The sequence below is a fragment of the Alosa alosa genome, chromosome 2, assembly GCF_017589495.1.
Source record: "Alosa alosa isolate M-15738 ecotype Scorff River chromosome 2, AALO_Geno_1.1, whole genome shotgun sequence".
Lineage (NCBI taxonomy): Eukaryota > Metazoa > Chordata > Actinopteri > Clupeiformes > Clupeidae > Alosa > Alosa alosa.
Window position 1 is genome coordinate 18,468,210 of NC_063190.1, and position 17,826 is coordinate 18,486,035.

The following is a 17,826-nucleotide window of genomic DNA, read 5'->3' on the forward strand; positions in this document are numbered from 1 at the left end:
CAGTTCTCTGATGTGCATGTCTCAAAACATTTAAGTGAAAGTGCATGTATAACAATATAGGCATAATAATGATTTTGATAATGATAATGACAATTTGATTTGGAGGGAGTGGGGTTGGGTACGTATAGATGAGCCCTATGACCCCAAAGTCTGCCATGACTGGGCCTCAGGTCAAAGAAGTTTGAGAAAGGCTGGTCTACATAACCTGCATCAGTTTGAGGTTTGCAGTAATGTGCCTGAAGGCACGAGGAGGACCCAGTCAGTTACGTCACAATATGCACATTTGTTTAAATTCATACCTACGTAATCACCATGACCAAAATACCAAAATTGTACTTTTTTTTTACTTTGAATCTTGAAAAAAAAAATATTGACCTACCTACCTACCTTTTTTTTTTTTTTTTTTTTTTTTTGATGTTACTGCAAACAAGAATATTTTTAAGGATGGCCTCATGACTATGAAAATTGCTGACATTGAACCACAGTGCTTTAAATGGGAGCCCCCAGTATCACACTTACAACTCATAAACACACACACACACACACACACGGACAGAACCACCACTGTTCAAGAGACCATTTTGGGGCTAAATGTGCTTTTTCTCATTTGGTTGTTTTCTGTTTGTTGAGAGCAGAATGAGCCACTGCTGTTCAAAGGGCCCATTTGGGTGAAATTATTATTAGAATTTATGTTATTATTTATTATTATTTACTATAGGGTTCTAGAATAAATAAAACAGTGTGTTTGAAATAATGGAATTTGTGCTCTCTCATGAAGCTGGGTCGATGGGACATGGGGAGGGTCGGTCTGTTGATCGGGGGAGGGGGTGTGGCGCCACGAGTAGTTCAAGCATACGTAGGACTTTCATGTACTTCGATCAGGGGGGAGGGGGCGTGGCACTGTGCCAATGCCACGCCCCCTCCCCCCTGAGAAACAAAGTCTCACTCCTTGCAAACTTCAAAACTTGAGAGCCCTGCCCTGCACTATCCACGGTGAAATTTGTAAAATGTCCTTTACGCAAAAGCTAAGCATAGCCTACATAAATAGGTTGAAATGTTTCAAATTGGTAGCCTAAAGCGGATTTGTAATTGTAATGTTCATGTCATTTTTGATGTAGCCTATATCAATCTTCCGTTAGGGTTTCCGGTGGGGATTTCAATATGAATGACATGTCAATTTTAAACCTTTATTTTTCACTCCAACACCCACTCCCTTTCTCCCCCTTCCACCTCCACCCCCTCACACACACACACATTATTGTGTTTACACATATATTGCAACATCTTGAAATCTGTACAAAAGAACATGAAAAAGGTGTGTGTTTGTGTGTGACATGTATGCAGGCAGGGTTGGGTAGTAACTGATCTGGATTACATAATCAGATAACAAAAACCAAGTAATTAATCAGACCAGTTTATATGAGAAAAAATGTGTTAAGTTACAACAAAAGACAACTGGGCTCAACGACTTCAGGCCCGTTGCCCTCACTTCAATGGCTATGAAGGTGTTTGAACGTGTGGTACTCTCCCATCTGCACACCACAGTATCACTGATGGATCCTACCAGTTTGCTTACCAGTCTAACAGATCTGTGGAAGATGGCATCAACCTACTGTAGGAGTTCACTCTATACTGCAACACCTGGAGTCAAGCAACACCTATGCACGCATGATGTTCATTGACTTTAGCTCTGCCTTTAACACCATTGATCCACTCATCCTCTTCTCTAGGTTACAAGCCATGAACATCAACTCAGCTCTGTGTCACTGGATACTGGACGTCCTGAGGAATAGAATTCAATCAGTCAAGGTTAACAATACAACATCATGCCCTCTGACCCTCAACACTGGAGCGCCACATGGCTGTGTGTTATCTCCTCTTCTGTTCTCCATCTACACTAATGACATGGGATCTCACCATCACTCTGTCAAAGTATTGAAGTATGCAGATGACACCACCATCATCGGCCTCATTAGTGACAATGACGAGTCCCAGTACCACAAGGAGGTGAAATGGGCTACGGACTGGTGTACTGAAAATAAGCTCCATCTTAACGCCTCAAACACCAAAGAAATGGTTGTGGACATGAGAAGGTGGCCTAACACCAAAGCCCCATCTAGTATAGGTGAACAGCCTATAACCTTGACAGACTCCTTTAAATTGCTTGCTCACATATCAGCCACAATTTGAAATGGGACATTAACATCACCCACTTTATCAAAAAGGCGAATCAGAGACTTTATTTCCTAAGAAAAAGTTTCATGTCAACAAAACCCTTTTGCTGCTCTTCTACAAAGCCATCACTGAAAGCATCATTACATCTTCAATCCCCGTCTGGTATGGGAGCTCTGACAGTCGCACCAAGAGGAAATTAGAGAGTTGTCACCAAAGCATCCAACATCACTGGTTGTGACCTTCCATCAGTCCACTCTCTGTATGCTAAACGCAGCTTGAACCGAGCATCCAAGATCATCAGGGACACCTCACATCCGAGCCATGATCTCTTCCAACTTCTACCCTCTAGAAGACGCTATAGATCTCTGAAGACAGGAACGATGTGCTTCAACAACAGCTTCTACCCTTCAGAAATTACACTCCTGAACTCCTGAAGATTTGCAACTCTACTTATTTATATTTATTTAATTTGGTGGAACAATTTTGTGGCAGTGTCTGTTTTATTTCATTTTTGAGTCTTTTATTTTGAAGTAATCCAAAAGTAGTCCAAATTATTATGTTATTATTTTTACTTTACTGACCACAGAAATGGTTGTGTAGCCTGTATTTTGTTCAAAGTAATCTAACCCTACACTTTATGCATGTTATAAAATTATGACTTTGTTACACCTGCATACAGTACAATATGTATATAAATAACGTTTTTTGTGAAGTTCTTCAAATCCCTCTGTTGTATATGTTAATCCCTTAAGGTTCTGTTAATGGTGACACTATTGTTTCTGATGGGGCATCAACCCTTTAGATCCAGATCTCCATTAGCCATACAAAAACTGTTTTAGCTATTAACTAGTCAGGGATTACACAGGGATGAATTACTGAACAGGCCTACCGGGCCTGGCCCAGGGGTCCTGAAGCCCAAGCCTCTGCGTAATGTCGCTATGTTCTCCACCCCTGATATCTAAATAACAGGGGCTATGCTATATGTCTGCAGTAGGCAAGTCTGACAGATTGAGGGGACCTAGCCAAAATGTTGAATGTTTACAACTCTCATGCCCCTCCCCCACTACCACCGAGCATCCCCGAGCACCAGACTGCACCAGACTGTGATTGACAGTCAGATCTCACACTCCCCTTATCTGATTGGACCAGAAGAACCGGGAGCTGTGGAATTTTGCAAAACAAATAACAGGCTCTAGGTGGAGGTAGAAGTGCAGTTTTTTTTCTTAAGTTTTGACACACATAACTGCAACCGAGAATGACATCTGTCATTCCCTTTAACGGCGCAAAGCGCGATGTAAAATAAATGCATCGGTATTTTGACATTCAACGACGCATTTGAAGGAGGCTGCTTGCGAGACCTTATGGAATAGTCATTCCACGAAACCATGATTTACTAAAACCAATAGCATTTGCACATTGGCAAAGTGAAACTAACTTCACCATGGTGTCAGTCAACGACAAGACAGTTATATGCAGTTACTTTCACTATTGACTGACAATGGGTTACCATCGAAAACATAGGCTGGAAAAAGCCACACTTACCCTAATATTGCTCAAATGATTATCCTGCAGAGGAGTTGCTTATATCTTGTGACAATGCGTCTTCAGCTGTGCTCCATACATGGATTTCTATGCAACGTCACGAAAACATGGGTGCGCAACCAAGAGGCAGAAAGCACCATAGAACAGCATAGAGCAATGCAAAAGAGCAAAAGAATAAAATGAGCTTTTGTGCTGAAAACTGCACCAATTTGAAATCACGATGGTTAGAGAATGTTAAATATGTTCAATATCCATAACGGAATGCATGTCTTCGCCAAAAATGACAAAATACGATGTTATATGAATAGTGCAAATGAACGGCAAACTTTGAAATATAGTCTGAAATGAGATGGTATTATCATTGAGACAACAGGGGTATACAATAAAATCCGGTTGTAGCTTACAGCAGCCGACTATTTGGTTAAGTTTATAACGTTGTGGACGGCCACCAGCGTCTTCTGCCCCACGGCTGCGCGCGCATCTATCCCGTGTATACATGTCTCTCGTGTCTCTCGGTTACTTTTAACCGTCATTACCAATTTGCAAATGATGGTGAATAACTATTCATCATGAGATGTACATGTCTCAACCTGCATAATTACCCAGACAGCACGTTCGGTCTTACCGACAATGGCAATTGGAGGGCACCAGCGGCAAAGTATCGGAAAGGTTTTTTCCCCCTGCACGCCAAATAAAACTTGTCAGTTTAGGTGGGTAAACCACCTAAAAAACCGGGATGAGTCTACAGCGCTCCAACATGCATGCGCACTCCGTAGATCGGCGGAAGAACCGTGAGGAACCATTTTGCCGATCCCGCTTTTTTTTTTTCCCAAAAGTGCTGCTGGCTGCCTAAATCTACGCAACGGTTGGTCCTCCACGTCAAGCGACAAGCCGGCAGTGTAAGCGCGAAAGTATGTTGAGCTTGTGTAAAATCCGTATGCCACAATTTATATGATGATATATGATATGATATGATATGATATTTGGTAGAATGCATAGACTAATCCGGTGTAGGCTAACTTTTTGGAGATAGTAATGTTAAGGTTAACGTTGCTACACAAGGTGTTTCTCAAGCTATCTGGTTATGTTAGCTGCTAGCTGCTAACTTACATACTGTAGGCCTATATATCTATGGCTAACTTAGGATAACACATTAGTAAACTCATTGTAGAAGTGTTTTTAATCAGATATTGTATTCTATGACGTCTGTTGTGGTTAGAAAATTCAATTCAAATTCAAATTCAAAGAACTTTATTTTTCCGTTAGGAACTTCACATGTGGAAGAGCATCAGGGTGTGTCCATATACCAACAATATATATAATAAACAAACACACTCACGCACGCACACACACACACACACATCATCAGCCCACACTGGGCATATGACAGATAATAAAAACTTTGCTGAGCCTGGTGAATAAATAAGCTGTTAATACCTCCACAGTGGAGGGACAATAAATAATAGTTAAAAAGAGTCCAAGGTGTTAAAAGAGAGAGAAGACAGTTCAAGAAGGGGGTTCAACCATTCAAAAAGTGCTTTAACGGGATGTGTTTTCAGCAAATGTTAGGTAGGTAGAAGCTAGCTAGCATGAAAGTTAGCTTGCCACTTCGCTGTCCATAGCAGGGAGTCATAGCAGAGGTGAAGTTTGGCACTTTTGAATCTGAGGGACCAGATATTGGTATTTACGTTCAATTTAAACTAAAGCAGAACTTCAAGCGTAGCGCTCTCCAAAATGCAGCCTAGGGTGTTTTTGGGATTGACCTGAATCAAACTTTCGTTTAAAACCATAATTACTTCCGAAGCGCCACTTTTAAGCTTCTCTGAGTTGTCGTTTTCGGGTGAGGTGGCCTTTTGAATGCACTACTATTTTAATACATGATTACGGAGCCCCTAAGGGGACATGAGCAAAAAAAAATCTAAAGTTTAGTTTCATGTGCTCACGTAAAACTTTCATGTGCGCACGTGAGCTCATGAAAGAGTGTAACGGATGCCAGCTAGCTTAGCTGTGCTTGTGGAACGTTGGTAAACCTCACTCCCCGACGCCTCAAGAGTGCTGCTGGCATGCGAGCCAGTAGCCTGGGCTATTGGCTCAATTGTTAGCACGCTCGCCTCCCGATCCGAGGTGCTGTTGTTTCGTGGGTTCGAGTCCGGGCGTGTGCAAGGCTGAATCGCGCAGGTTCATCACAACGCAGGTTACATTGGTGCCGTGACCCGGATCAGGAGTGAAGTTTAGGGGGGTGAGTGTAACGGATGCCAGCTAGCTTAGCTGTGCTTGTGGAACGTTGGTAAACCTCACTCCCTGATGCCTCAAGAGTGCTGCTGGCATGCGAGCCAGTAGCCTGGGCTATTGGCTCAATTGTTAGCGCACTCGCCTCCCGATCCGAGGTGCTGCTGTTTCGCGGGTTCGAGTCCGGGCGTGTGCAGGGCTGAATCGCGCAGGTTTAACACAACGCAGGTTACATGAGCACATGAAAGTTTCAGGTGAGCACATGAAAGTTTCACGTGAGCACATGAAACTAAACTTTAGATTTTTTTTTGCTCATGTCCCCTTTGATCGTGTCAAAATCACTATTTTTAAAACACTAAGAAGGCTCGACACAACTTGAAACTTTGATCGAAGTATCATCAGTGTCTCACATGAAGACACACATGAACTCGAGCATTGAGAACATTGTTCGTGTACACATAGTTTACTAAAAAGAATCTTCGATCAAAGTTTCATGTTGTGTCCAGCCTTCTTAGTGTTTTTAAAATAGCGATTTGATGCGATCATGTATCAAAATAGTAGTGCCCCTATCATCAAAAGGCCATTTCACCTGAAAACGACAACGCAAGCTTAAAAGTGGCGCTTCGGACGTAATTTTGCTTTTAAACAAAAGTTTGGCTCGGTACATTCACAAAAGCATCCTCTACATTCACATTGCACAGTAGCCTAGATCGCAACCTGGTCTAATACATATTTGTCATATTATGTATTGATTTCAAGGTCCTCAAATTGTCTATAAACTAATGCTCCCTATGATTATCTGTTCCACAGGCAATGTTCAGCCCCACTCATATTCCAGATCCTGCCCAGTTTACAGCTGCAACACAGGTACACAGTAAAACCTTGACCATCATCACCCTAACATTTAATCTATAATTTGGTTCTTAGCTGAAGTTCACTTTGGTCTCAGTCATATGAAGTTTGTCATCAGAAACACAATATATGAGCAGATGGATCTAACTAGCCTACTACTCAAACATTGCCTTACATACTGAAATCCACTGCTTCATCAATCCCTTATTTAATCAACATGTATATCCCTGTTTGTTCCCTACATTAACTGTGTCTGTTTCATAGCAATGTACAGTTACTCCCAACAACAATTGTTTTTTACTGGATGTATTGTACAGCTCAGCTGTGCTGTTGCCGTTTTCGTTGTTGTGCTGCTCAATAATAGAATTATAACCATAATTTAGGTCAAAATTGAAATCACAATTATTTAGTCTAAACCAGGGGTTCTCAACATTTTCTATCCCATGGCCCACCTAGACATACTTGTAACAAAACCGGATAATAACGAAGGACTGTTACAGCGGCCTCCACGCCACCCTCTTCCAGAGCTCCTTCAGAGGACTAACGATAGTAAGATATTTTACATGTAATGTATGTTATCATTTCATAGTGACAACTCTTAATTGGCAGAAGGAAGCCAAATATGAAGGGCTGGGCTCTCCTGAATGTAAGCTATTTAGCATGCAGATGGAGAACAGACTGACACAGGCACACACACACAAAATACACAGCACAGTCCTATTCAAATGGAGAATGACAAAAATTACAGAAAAAGTTTGAGAACCACTGGTGTGGGGTCACTCGTTTAGCTCTGTTAGTTGGACCTGGGTGATGCTGTTATTTGTGTAACGGGCCCTTTTTCTGTATTTCCTAGTGGCACAAGATGATTGGCAGCAAGAGACACCCAGTGATGAGCTCTCCTGAATGTAAGTTAATTAACACGCAGACACAGAACAGAGTCTGCAAAGCAACTTTGTAAGCAATTCACTCACAGACACTCAGTGCAGTTACATGACCTGTACAGTCTAGTCTAGTCATCTAGTCTGTTCTCCTGCAATCAGACTAACTGTCTTAGTCTAAAACTACATACAGTCAAGTTAGTTTGACCCGAGAGCATGGTGGCTAGCTAGCAGGTATCTTTAGATTAAAGACATTGTTTCTACTACTAGGCTGATAGAGATTGCACTTGGTAGTCACTAGAGTAGCTGGCTGCCGGTTTCGGTTTTAATTTGGGTAGGAAGAAAAGTCTCTCTCGCGCTCTCTCTCTCGTGTAGGCTAGGCTGTGCAGAGTGCAAAAAGGCTGCCCTCATTCATACGTCATTCTGACTGATCTGACACTGATTACCTAAAAGAATCATTAATCTTTGTTTTAACCTTTTTAATCTTTGTGTTTCAAGTGTCCCATCTATCCCGTCCAGACCTTCCACACAGGATCCCTCAAAGTAAGACATATTTCTGTACTTTTTACTCTGTGTTACGGTAGGCTAGAGGCTGAGAGGGAGTAGTCACTAGAGTAGCTGGCTGCCTGTTTCGGTTTTAAAGGTCAAAGATTTCCCAGATAAGCTCCTGCTGGATGCACAGGTATTTTGGACAAGTTCTCTCTACTGTTGTCAGTACACTACTGTATTATGAGCATTGCTTCTTAATTGTTTTTTTTTTTTTTTTTTATATTTTTTTTTTTTTTGTAAAATGCTCTGACTTTTCTGAATTGTCAAATGAAGATATAGACATTTGTGCTACTGTCTTATTTTTTCCCCTTGTTGCTTTATTTTTTTTTTTTTTAGGCGCTGTGTTACAAAAATCCTGCCCAACAAAACTCCACTGAGGCTGATGTAGAAATGACAGTGAGAAACTGGCTGTGGCTAAGCAGGGACAGGAATGGGGGGCGGCAAAGGCGGGGCGAGCAAGCATCTTAAATGAACTAATTGACTGGACTGAACTGACTAACTATTTTCTTTTAGACTGACTAACTATTTTGGAGGGAATTTCTTATTTGTGTTGTAGTATTCTATGTGTGAGTGTGTTAAAATAAATGTTTTGATACTACTTTTGTAAAAACGAAGTAAAAATAAATGTTCACGGTCATCTCTATGCCCTCCTGTTTTGTTATTTCTCCCGGGAAATCTCCTGTAGCCTAATTTGCATGACCATCAAACTTAATTTTTTCAAAATCACTGATCCATTCTTTTTTTTTGTTAGACTGACATTTCCCAGGTTGTCAGACTGTGTATGAAATGATCTGATAGCAGCTAGCCTAAACAAATCAATAAGACCTAATATACTGTAACTGTGGGATCCTACTAGAGCGGCGAAAAGCATTCAGACACCTTGGTCTCTTTGACTTAAAGGGGAACTTGGCAACTATTTCAACGTAATAAACCCATTTAGAAATCATTTGGATGGTTAAATGACCTGTTCCGGTGAAAAACGCGCCCTGACGTCGGCAAGATTCCATTCCCACCCTGGAACCAGACCCCCAGGTCCCATTTACAACTGAGGACGTGCGTCAGCAGCTGAGGAGATGCAAGCCTGGGAAAGCTCCGGGTCCAGACGGCATCCTTGCCCGGGTGCTAAGGGACTGCGCAGCTGAGCTCTCCCCCACCATCTATTCACTGTTTGCCGAGTCATACAAAACCGCTACTGTACCAGTGCTATGGAAAACATCTACTATTATACCAATACCCAAGAAACCCCGCCCCTCCGAACTCTACCATTACCGGCCAGTTGCACTCACCTCAATAATCATGTAATGCCTGGAAAAACTGATCCTCCGAACCCTCCTCCCAGTTGTCAGCCCACAGCTGGACAGCCACCAGTTTGCCTACAAGGCCAGGAGAGGGACAGAGGATGCTGTGGCATGTCTCCTCCACTCCCTCCTCCAACATCTTGAAACACCTACAAACTTCGCCAGATTACTCTTCATTGACTTCAGTTCTGCCTTCAACACCATCCAACGCCACCTGATGATCAACAAACTCCACCTCCTGCACGTCCCCCCGACCCTCATCCACTGGATCCACAACTTCCTCAGTGACAGACCACAAGCCGTCAAGATAAGTGCAGTCACATCACCACTCACCACAATTAACACCGGCGCCCCGCAGGGGTGTGTCCTAAGCCCCTTCCTCTTCACCCTCTACACCAATGACTGCGTCAGTCCCACACCCATCACCACATACTTCAAATACTCTGATGATACTGCTGTACTTGCACTTCTCAATGACAATAACTCCATATCTACATACCAAGACTCCCCCACCTCACACAATGGTGCACTGACAACTACCTTCAGCTTAACATCAGTAAAACCAAGGAACTTGTAATCACCAACACCAGAACACCATCTGACACAACCCACAACCCCACCTGCATCAACAACGACACCGTAGAAATAGTGGACTATTTCAAATACCTTGGACTCACCCTGGACAATAAACTCAGCTTTGAGCAACACACCACTGACATACAAAAACGCAGTCAACAGAGACTCTATGCCATCCGTAAGCTCAGATCACTTTCTGTTGCCCCCTGTCACCTTCTCCTTCTGTACAAAAGCATAGTCCAGCCCATCGTCCTCTACTGCCTTCCCTGCTTTTTCAACATGCTAACTGCTGCCAACAGAAACAGACTCACACGCATCACTCATACCGCAGCCAAAGCAATAGGCCTCCCCACCCCTAATCTATCAGATCTCAACAGTAAATTCACCAAGAACAGAGCACAGACCATCGCTCATGACCCCACCCACCCCCTCAATCCCTTCTTCATTCTGCTTCCATCAAGACGCAGATACAGGGCTATGGGGTGGAAGCGAGTACGCTTTGGGAAAAGCTTTGTGCCCTCTGCAATAGCAGCACTGAACAACACACAACGGTGATGGATCACTGTGCTGCCGTCATTCCTCGGTAATGCCAACTGGTGATGGTTTTCCTGTTTGTATCTGTGTAATGTGATGTATATGTGCTGTATATGTGCTGTTGTGATATATGTGCTGTATATGTGCTGTTAACATCTATGTGGGTGGGGTATGTGGTAACAGGGTGGTGGGTGAAGAACCGTAACTGTGTGTACCTATGTATTTCATGTCTGTAAGGCTTGTATGGTATGTGAAAACAAATTTCCTATGTAAGGACAAATAAACAAACTAACTAACTAACTAACAAAACCTAAATTGTTGTCTGGGTAAGGTCATTTTTGCTAAAATTGTGGCATAGGGCTTCTTTAAAATAACATATAAACAACTCGCCATAGACTTCTGACCAGGTGTACAATAGTGATTTTTAGACAATGCGCTAAGCCACTCCCTAAGTTGTTAATTGCCACACACCCCTGGGCGCATTGTTTAAAAATTAAACGTGCAAAATAAGGAATTAAACTTCGCGCCGGGTGGAAAACGAGTTTTACGCCATGCGCCAGTTTGCAAAATACAGCCCTTAAAGATCTCACAGGCTGTGAAAGAAGGCAGACTATGTCTACATTTTGTAGAAGAGTAGCTGACATAATGTAATAGTAATACACATGCACATACTGGGCTCTATCTTGCACTCCAGCGCAATTGACCTTGTATACTCCCGCTTATTCCTTTCCTATTTTGCAGTCAGCGCATATTGGAATTTTCCCTCCACAGGTACATGTGCGCCCACGGGGGCAATCAGCGAAAAGAGGGGGCGTGTTCCGGCGCAAACGGTCCCTGTTGATATTTTGCAGTTTCAGAAAACAATTCCGCCACAGACCAGGAACCTCCTGGTCTAAAGTCAGTAGCGCAAATTCAGATGCTTTTTAAGGGCGCATGCATGGCCACAGGCCTTGTCCGTTTCCCGGTTTTGTTCGTGCATTGGTCAACTAAAAATGTAGTAGGCACATTGCGCCTACATCTACATGTAATATCTTTACAACAACAACGCCTAATTACGACCTATTAATTTGGACAACTTTATACAGCCCTATAAAGGCTAAAGTTACATTTAGTTTTGTTCCAATTTACCGTTGTGTATGGCTTTAAACATCGTGTGCGCTTTAACATCAGCCTATAAGCATTATTCCAGCTGCGCTAAGGTTTTGACAAGCACCACAATTTTGCCTACCTTGTTGTAGCCCATCTGAAATAACTCCAAGCTTTGCTATGTTCCCTCCATCCTTTCGTTGTTTTCAAAAAATGTTTTATATCCATGATGGTCTTGAGTTTGTGAATTAGCTTAAATCAGCTTATTATGTGCTGTTAACCAGCAACCATAGATAGTAAAAGAAAGCAGCAAGTAGCCTTGGCTACAATTTCTGTAGTTGCTGCGTCCATTCATTGTTATTCTCTCTCCTGCTCAAACAAAAGTTGTGCGTGCATTAAGTTGATGATAACGTGTTTACAAACTCTACTTTACATAAAATATTGTAAATAGTGATAGTATATTTTTACTACCATATTTCTCTTAAGACTCAATCAGGACTATGCAAGATCAGGATCCAGGCTTTTATTCTTTTCAATGAGGGGCCTGTGGCCCTCAAGGGAGAGGAGTACATGTTTGTTTCACCCCATCATGGATTTCACCAGATTCTCAGTATTCTCTGACTATACAGAAACAGTCTACCATATTTAAAGTTACACACAAAGAGAAGGAGTGACCTACTAGTATGAATATGCAAGGTAAAGGTGTGGTGTGTGGGGGATGTGGCCTTTTGGGTGACGTCAAGTCTGGCCAGCTTCTATTGTCTTTTAATTAGTGGGTTTGATCCAGCAAGACCACAGCTTGCGGAGCAAGCCCACTATTGTTCTTTTTAAGTTTTCTTATTTTTAAAAACTACCCCCTTTCCTGGGAAGTCCTTCAGAGGCCTGGACACATGCTGTTCTACAAACATTAACATTTCACACCTGGTGATAGGCAAAAGGCTATAGACAGGCAAAAGACAGGCTTTTATTGAATTCAAGGATAAACAAAGGATGCTTGCATAGGACAAGGACAGGAGAAATACAGTAGACTATAAAGCTTATTCACAATTCTTTCAATAGCCTACTGTCATGCAGTTAATGGGATACTGTGCAGAGTTGGAAAGTTAGGTCAACTAGAAAACTGTTTCTCATACCTTACCATCAGTTGCCTGATGGTAAGGTACAGCCATAGCTTACACCTGCAGGAGCGCTTGCTTGGGCGCCTGTGTTGCGCAATGCACTTTGCTGTTCCCGTTTCCGCAGTTTCCATTTCTCCAAACCATACATAATTAAAAGGACAAATATTGCTACACGAGGGAAATCAGTGTGGTGTCCGATGTGAAAAAAATAGGTATAAATCTAGCGTACACATTTCCACGAATCACGGATGTGTTGATGACATAAATTAGAAAATATTAGAGGACTTGAACGTGATGTTAAACTGCATGCTGATGCCATTTAACCCAAATGCCCCAGCAGCAGCACAGGAGAGGAGAGCTTATCTGACAGAAAATCTGCATTGTCTATAGTGAGGTAATGTTAGATTTCATTGCAAAAATATCACCATGCATTCATAACCTCGTGATTCAGTGAGAGTGATCCCAAAACATCGGAAAGTGACATTTCTGTATTACATTTTGTCAAGAGGAAAAATCAATAGCAAACTGTTCCCAACTGACTATAGCTGTGAACCGTTCCTGGCTGCGCCTGGCAAATCCACCATCATAATAGCAATCCGCTATGGAACAAGTGCCTGTTGTTAAAGGGAATGTGAGATGACACTCTGATTGGTTTATTGCATGTTACACCCAAACCACACCCATGAGTAATGTAGCTATACTACAGACCACCCCATTTTAGATTTGTGTCAGGCGCAACAGTTATTATCCCACCGGTAAAATGGCAACAGCGCCCAAGATCCGCCAGTGTTTCCCATACATTGACTAATCTGTGTTGGGGCGCCACGAAATAAAAATCGGCCGCCACAGATGAATATTCTATGTTTAATTTAAATTAAATATAAGGTCAAATCCTTGCATTGCCATTGAGCTGCGCTTTTTACGCACGCAGCCTTTCCTTGCCCCGCCCTCTCTCGTAGCCCGCTGCCCCACTCCTCTGCATGTGCATTTAACAAAATATTCACGATTGTTGAAGGATTGTTGTTGTCACATAGAAGCATTGCATAGAAGACGTCTGGCTAAATTGCTATTAAATCCGCTTAGCATCGTGACCATGCTGCGCAAATATGTTCAAAACTGCTGTGAACTCTACTAAGGTCTTATCACAGCATCACACTGAGTTAAGTTATGAAATCAAGCAGTATCTCAAAGCTAACGTTAGAATACTGTTTGGATGTCGAATTTAGTATGCTTAGCCTATTTCTAAGCTGCTTGTCAATTTCGTTGAAGGGCTCATTTTATTGACTCTGACACTGAATGTTTGCAAAATCCCGATGTAAATGGAAAAGTGGTTTCCAAAATTCAAAAGTGCTTGTCCCAAGGAGAAGTACGAACCATTATTTTAACTATGTAGAAAATGTTATGAATTGCACACATCAGCAGCCTTTCAACTGTGTTACAATTGCAAGGGTTCCCTCAAACGTCTTAAAGTGACAGGCACTTAATTAGACCTATACACTACCAAGACGATCTTAATACCCCCCCCCCTCGTTGTCAAAGTAAGCTACCGCCACAAATTGAATCCAATTCTGTGGGAAACACTGGATCCGCCCCTAAAGCGACTTGCGCAAAGTCAATTGCGCTAGAGTGCAAGATAGAGCCCACTGCATTTCTCCAGGAGGAGATAAGAACAAATGGAGTAAAGATTTAGTTGTTACCTTTTGGAATTCAAGATAGATTTTTGTAGGTTTTACATACCTGACAAGTCTTTTGAAACATATAATCAGTTTATTTTTTATTTTTTTATTTGCCTGGAAACAGACAACAACCACAATATGCACATTTTCTTTCAACAAAGACAGTGCAATTAACCCTTAAAGGTGTAGGTTTTTGAACATTCTAAGTTCCGCAACAATTGAAGGTTCTAAAATTCTATGTTGAATTCAATGAACCCAGATATTCTTTAGAACGTTCATTTCCCAACATTCCCGTCACGGTACTCCTTTAAGGGTTAAGGAGAGCTATTCATATAACATGGTAATCCGGTGATCGTTGCTGGGTTTGAAACGCCCATGAGGCCCCTATAAATACAACGCACATTCAGGTAACATGCCACAACTCGCGCTGTTCTGCTGACACCCAGCGCCATGAGGCCCCTATAAATACAATGCACATTCAAGTAACATGCCACAACTTGCACTGTTCTGCTGACACCCAGCGCCAGACCGAGGAGGACCTTGAGCAGGATAGTGAGGATGCCTACTCTTCCTTGGATGGTTTGCCTTAGTTTTAAATTGGTCTTTTCAAATAAATTATTCTCAAATGATGTCTCTCATCTAACAACCCATCCAAAGACACTGTCTTAGTCTACTTCTTTTCAGAAGAAGAATGTGTTGTTTTTTCATGCTTGCAGTATCAGAGTTTTATTTTTCACTGCAGACGAAGGACAACTAAAGGTCTAGGCTAACAGTTTCCCCCATTTTATTCCATTATTCCATTCCATTCACAGAAACCGCGAGATACCTACAAAAACATCATGTAGAGGCTGATGGATTGTGAGAACACCGCTCATTCAAAGCAGCAGTCCCAGACAACCTCCTACCGATTACGAAGGAAAAGCAAAAGAGAGCCAGTGGAGACTACAGAGGTGCTGATAAAGGAGGTGCTGAAAGACTTGACCGGGATAGGGCAGCAAATTCAGAGAAGTCATTCACTGTCGCTGTCAAGGATACCATTGCTGTACAGGGGAGCCTGCAAGGTGGAGATCATGGAATCGGTCGGCAAGTGGATGGGGAAGTGTGACGAGCGCCATAGCACCGTAGTTGGCTGTCTGACTTTAACTTTGTATTGCATATTCACGTGTTTTCTTTGCATTACACTGGTGAATTGTTTTCTTTGCACATTTCCCTGGTGAACGGTAGCCTACCGTTATCCTGGCTAATAAAACCATGTTCTAGTCTAGGCTACATCTGGTGTGGTGTCTAGTCGTGTATAGAGATGGAAGAAGTAGCCTACTAGTGCAGACTGCTACAAATATGGGAAACATATATCAGAAGTAAAAAGACGGAAGAAGGGTCAAAAGACAAAATTGAAAATCAACAAATCCATTCTTGTCTGCCCCAGATCTCACTCTTGCTCCAGATGGACCAATTCTCACCGGTTCCTGGACAATGCTAAAAACTCAAATCTCGAAACTCAAAATGCTAGGGTGAATTCTCACCTCTCCTTGGAGCATTACCTGGCTAGCCTATGATGCGTTGTAATTATCATAGGAAAAAGAATAGACCTCTCCAGAATAAGTCCCGCCTCCTTAACTTCCGTATCCATCCAACTTCCGGGCGTCGAATGTCAATGGGAAATAACATGGCGTTTCGAAAAATCATACCTGTCAAACTCTGTAGGTGGCTTAGTAGAAAAAGCTGGTGGGCCGATTGGCCTACATACTTCTGCCATCTGGTTTCCACTGGATTTTTTGATTGTCGGTGCCGTTAAAGTAGTAAACGATTATTAATGCTAACCGGGAGCTAGTTCCGATGTACGCGGGCGGAGGAGGGCGTTAGATCTAGCTCACAACCTAACGTGATGGTCATTTTCACGTGTGATTCACACTTGATTTCAGTGGTCTATAAAAGTAAATTGTTTGCAAGGTTCAGCCTCTTTTCAACACGACCTAACTTTGGTTTGACTGTGCTGAGAGTTTGTTGGCTGTTATTGAGATATTTGAAAAACAAAGAAATCGCCGACAAAGACACTAAGTATTAAGTATATATACTCTTGATCCTGTGACACTAAAGTAACCCTAAGTGTCCCGTGATCCTAAAGACATGATGAGACGAGATTTTTTTTTTTTCACGAAAAACAGATAATGATAAGCAGACTAGGAATCAGAGGCAGAGTCGTATTGAGTCGATAACTTTATTTTGCATGACCTTGATCAGAACAGTAACATTTTGAGAATGTATTAACAACCTATCAAACATGACGATTTCATGCAGGGTTAGTGCCACCTCCGTAGACAGGCTCTGTTGCCACGAACTCCATTTCAGTGAAGACAAACTATGAAACATTGCCGTTGCTATGCAACCTTGACTCAGGGAGTCGCGGTGTCCGAAGCGTGCGTTAGCTTAGTGCTTCTTACTGATATATTTCTACTTTAACGGCACCGACAATCAAAAAATCCAGTGGAAACTAGATGGCAGAAGTATGTAGGCCAATCAGCCCACCATTGTTTTCTACTTTGCCACCTACAGATGTTTGACAGGTATGATATTTCGAAACGCCATGTTATTTCCCATAGAAATTCAATGCCCGGAAGTTGGATGGATACGGAAGTTACGGAGGCGGGATTTATTCTGGAGAGGTCTATATCTCTTGCTCACATGCCCTCAATTCTCACCTGTTCCTGGACAACGATGACCTCAAATAACGAAACCCCCAATAACACTTCTTGATTGAGATGCATTTCCACCTCTCCTGGAAAGTATCACCTGGCTGCGTTGTGCTTACCATAACAAAAATAAATTACTCTGTTCCAGGTGCCCCCATTCTCACCTGGTCCTGAAAATCCCCAAATCCCGAAACCCAGTAACGCAGTTTAAAGGTAAACTATGCCGTATTGGCATATTCCTTACATTTTCTCGGTTTTTGCTTCTTTTTCGCTGGCTCTGTCATGACGAATGTCTGAGAAACTCCATCGCTACCTTTTTCTAGCTGGTGCCTGGCGTGTATGTGTATTTGAATGCAGTAAAGCAATTCGTTATACTCGTTATACTTCCTGACGACACTGAGGCCGTCGGCCCGCCGGCCCACAGTTGCAAGGGTGGTTTTTCTGCTCACAGGCGCTAGGGCGAAGCGAGACGGCCATTCAACCCGAAAAAAGTCATATAACCATTCCAATGACTCTGAAGCTGTTAAATTAAGGTAAATTAAGCTAAAAAACTTGCACATTAAGCTAAAAAAACTGCATAGTGTGCCTTTAATTGAGATGTGTTTTTTGTCTGTAGTATTATA